Consider the following 4,822-nt stretch of genomic DNA (forward strand, 5'->3'; position numbering starts at 1 on the left):
CTTGTGACAGTGTTTTGCCGGATTGTCTCGACATCCATCAAGCAAGTCGAGGCTCCTGACATGTTTCATGGGGCTCACGGAATTGCTCTGCATGCAGTGCAGGGGAATCGTGCCTCATCTCGCTTTGAGGGGGAAGTCTCACGGTTTTTCTCGAGTTGCGGCGGGGACCTGGGGTACATTCTCGACTTATGGCGGGGATGGCCCTTCAACCCTCGTGTTTGTTCAACGAAGTCAGGACTCCTGTCGAGTTACCAGGGACACCTCAGGAGTCTCTTCGAGGCTTGGCAGGGCAAAAGGGACGCTTCTCGAGGTGAGTCGGGAGACCCAGGGTCGCTTTCCAGTAGCCACAGGGATACTGGGATTCCTGTCAATGTTCAAGAGGAGTCAGGCTCCGTCAAATTTTGAAGCAGTGAGCTCTGCGTGCCTCACGAGGTGTCAGAGGCATGTGAGGCATTCCGTCGAAAGGAGTCGGGGACATAGGGCTTTCTCTAGGGACTCCACAGGTGGTGCAGACATCCCCTTCACCTTGTGAGATGAAAGACTAGACTGTATTCAAGCCACTGCAAGGAAACCCGGCCTCCTTTCGAGTCAGGGCTTCTCGGTGTATATGCCCATTGAGGCAGCAATCTCAGGGTCCCTCCCTCATACCTATTGCTGAGAGAAGCCTCCTCTTGAGGGGCTTGTGGAAAGTTGGCCTACGTCTTTTTTTTTTTTTTCCTTTTTTTTTTATTATTTGGAGGCTAATTACTTTACAGCATTGCAGTGGTTTTTGTCATACATTGAATTAGCCATGGATTTACATGTATTCCCCATCCGGGTCCCCCCTCCCACCTCCCTCTCCACCCCATCCCTCTGGGTCCTCCCAGTGCACCAGGCCTGAGCACTTGTCTCATGCATCCAACCTGGGCTGGTGATCTGTTTCACCCTAGATATACATGTTTCGATGCTGTTCTCTTGAAACATCCCACCCCCGGGTTCTCCCAAAGAGTCCACAAGTCTGTTCTATACATCTGAGTCTCTTTTTCTTTTTTTCATATAGGGTTATCGTTACCATCTTTCTAAATTCCATATATATGTGTTAGTATACTGTAATGGTCTTTATCTTTCTGGCTTACTTCGCTCTGTATAATGGGCTCCAGTTTCACCCATCTCATTAGAACTGATTCAAATGAATTCTTTTTAACGGCTTAGTAATATTCCATGGTGTATATGTACCACCGCTTCCTCATCCATTCATCTGCTGATGGGCATCTAGGTTGCTTCCATGTCCTGGCAATTATAAACAGTGCTGCGATGAACATTGGGGTGCACGTGTCTCTTTCAGATCTGGTTTCCTTGGTGTATATGCCTAGAAGTGGTATTGCTGGGTCATATGGCAGTTCTATTTCCAGTTTTTTAAGAAATCTCCACACTGTTTTCCATAGCGGCTGTACTAGTTTGCATTCCCACCAACAGTGTACGAGGGTTCCCTTTTCTCCACACCCTCTCCAGCATTTATTCCTTGTAGAGTTTTGGATAGCAGCCATCCTGACTGGCGTGTAATGGTACCTCATTGTGGTTTTGATTTGCATTTCTCTGATAATGAGTGATGTTGAGCATCTTCTCATGTGTTTTTTAGCCATCCGTATGTCTTCCTTGGAGAAATGTCTGTTTAGTTCTTTGGCCCATTTTTTGATTGGGTCATTTATTTTTCTGGAGTTGAGCTGGAGGAGTTGCTTGTATATTTTTGAAATTAATCCTTTGTCTGTTGCTTCATTTGCTATTATTTTCTCCCAATCTGAGGGCTGTCTTTTCACCTTGCTTATAGTTTCCTTTGTTGTACAAAAGCTTTTAAGTTTCATTAGGTCCCATTTGTTTATTTTTGCTTTTGTTTCTAAAATTCTGGGATGTGGGTCATAGAGGATCCTGCTGTGATTTATGTCGGAGAGTGTTTTGCCTATGTTCTCCTCTAGGAGTTTGATAGTTTCTGGTCTTACATTTAGATCTTTAATCCATTTTTAGTTTATTTTTATGTGTGGTGTTAGAAAGTGTTCTAGTTTCATTCTTTTACAGGTGGTTGACCAGTTTTCCCAGCACCACTTGCTAAAGAGGTTGTCTTTTTTCCATTGTATATCCTTGCCTCCTTTGTCGAAGATAAGGTGACCATAGGTTCGTGGATTTATCTCTGGGCTTTCTATTCTGTTCCATTGATCTATACTTCTGTCTTTGTGCCAGTACCATACTGTCTTGATGACTGTGGCTTTGTAGCATAGTCTGAAGTCAGGCAGATTGATTCCTCCAGTTCCATTCTTCTTTCTCAAGGTTACTTTGGCTATTCGAGGTTTCTTGTATTTCCATACAAATTGTGAGATTATTTGTTCTAGTTCTGTGAAAAATACCGTTGGTAGCTTGATAGGGATTGCATTGAATCTATAGATTGCTTTGGGTAGTATAGCCATTTTGACAATATTGATTCTTCCAATCCATGAACACAGTATATTTCTCCATCTGTTTGTGTCCTCTTTGATTTCTTTCATCAGATGTTTTATAGTTTTCTATGTATAGGTCTTTTGTTTCTTTAGGTAGATATACTCCTAAGTATTTTATTCTTTTTGTTGCAATGGTGAATGGTATCGTTTCCTTTATTTCTCTTTCTGTTTTCTCATTGTTAGTGTATAGGAATGCAAGAGATTTCTGTGTGTTAATTTTATATCCTGCAACTTTACTGTATTCATTGATTAGCTCTAGTAATTTTCTGGTAGAGTCTTTAGGGTTTTCTATGTAGTGGATCATGTCATCTGCAAACAGAGAGAGTTTCACTTCTTCTTTTCCTATCTGGATTCCTTTTACTTCTTTTTCTGCCCTGATTGCTGTGGCCAACACTTCCAAAACTATGTTGAATAGTAGTGGTGAGAGTGGGCACCCTTGTCTTGTTCCTGATTTCAGGGGAAATGCTTTCAATTTTTCACCATTGAGGGTGATGCTTGCTATGGGTTTGTCATATATAGCTTTTATTATGTTGAGGTATGTTCCTTCTATTCCTGCTTTCTGGAGAGTTTTAATCATAAATGGATGTTGAATTTTGTCAAAGGCTTTTTCTGCATCTATTGAGATAATCATATGGTTTTTATCTTTCAATTTGTTAATGTGGTGTATTACATTGATTGATTTGCGGATATTAAAGAATCCTTGCATTCCTGGGATAAAGCCCACTTGGTCATGGTGTATGATTTTTTTAATATGTTGTTGGATTCTGTTTGCTAGAATTTTGTTAAGGATTTTTGCGTCTATGTTCATCAATGATATTGGCCTGTAGTTCTCTTTTTTTGTGGCATCTTTGTCTGGTTTTGGAATTAGGGTGATGGTGGCCCCATAGAATGAGTTTGGAAGTTTACCTTCTTCTGCAATTTTCTGGAAGAGTTTGAGTAAGATAGGTGTTAGCTCTTCCCTAAATTTTTGGTAGAATTCAGCTGTGAAGTCATCTGGTACTGGGCTTTTGTTTGCTGGAAGATTTCTGATTACAGTTTCGATTTCCTTGCTTGTGATGGGTTTGTTAAGATCTTCTATTTCTTCCTGGTTCAGTTTTGGAAAGTTATACTTCTCTAAGAACTTGTCCATTTCTTCCAAGTTGTCCATTTTATTGGCATAGAGCTGCTGGTAGTAGTCTCTTATGATCCTTTGTATTTCAGTGTTGTCTGTTGTGATCTCTCCATTTTCATTTCTAATTTTGTTAATTTGGTTCTTCTCCCTTTGTTTCTTAATGAGTCTTGCTAATGGTTTCTCAATTTTGTTTATTTTCTCAAAAAACCAGCTTTTAGATTTCTTGATTTTTGCTATGGTCTCTTTAGTTTCTTTTGCATTTATTTCTACCCTAATTTTTAAGATTTCTTTCCTTCTACTTACCCTGGGGTTCTTCATTTCTTCCTTCTCTAGTTGATTTAGGTGTGGAGTTAGGTTATTTATTTGACTTTTTTCTTGTTTCTTGAGGTGTGGCCTACGTCTTGAGTATAAGCCAGGGAATCAGCTTTCATCTCGAGGCAAATTTGGGGTACATGGAGCATTCCTCGAGTTGCTCTGCTGAACTTGGTATTCCTCTAGACTTGGCACGTTGTTCTCGGGGAACCTTTGGAGTTGCCTAAAGGGAGTCAAGCCACTGGTCGTGTTTGATGGGGAACGGGGGATGGCTCTGGAGTCAATGCAGGGGAATCGGGCCTCATCTCGAGTTGATTTGGGGTACATGGATCTCCTTCGCGATGCTGGTGTGACCTCAGGGTCCCTCTCTACTTGTGACAGGGTTTTTGCGGATTGTCTCGACATCCATCAAGCAAGTCGAGGCTCCTGACATGTTTCATGGGGATCACGGAATTGCTCTGCATGCAGTGCAGGGGAATCGGGCCTCATCTCCCTTGGAGGGGGAAGTCTCATGGTTTCTCTCGAGTTGCGGCGGGGACCTGGGGTATATTCTCGAGTTACGGCGGGGATGGCCCTTCAAGCCTCGTGTTTGTTCAACGACGTCAGGACTCCTGTCGAGTTACGAGGGACACCTCAGGAGTCTCTTCGAGGCTTGGCAGGGCAAAAGGGAAGCTTCTCGAGGTGAGTCGGGAGACCCAGGGTCCCTTTCCAGTAGCCACAGGGATACTGGGATTCCTGTCAATGTTCAAGAGGAGTCAGGCTCCGTCAAATTTTAAAGCAGTGAGCTCTGCGTGCCTCTCGAGGTGTCAGAGGCATGTGAGGCATTCCGTCGAAAGGAGTCGGGGACCTAGGGCTTTCTCTAGGGACTCCACAGGTGGTGCAGACATCCCTTCACCTTGTGAGATGAAAGACTAAACTGTATTCAAGCCAC

Source organism: Odocoileus virginianus, unplaced genomic scaffold (genome assembly GCF_023699985.2).
Source record: "Odocoileus virginianus isolate 20LAN1187 ecotype Illinois unplaced genomic scaffold, Ovbor_1.2 Unplaced_Contig_23, whole genome shotgun sequence".
Classification (NCBI taxonomy): domain Eukaryota; kingdom Metazoa; phylum Chordata; class Mammalia; order Artiodactyla; family Cervidae; genus Odocoileus; species Odocoileus virginianus.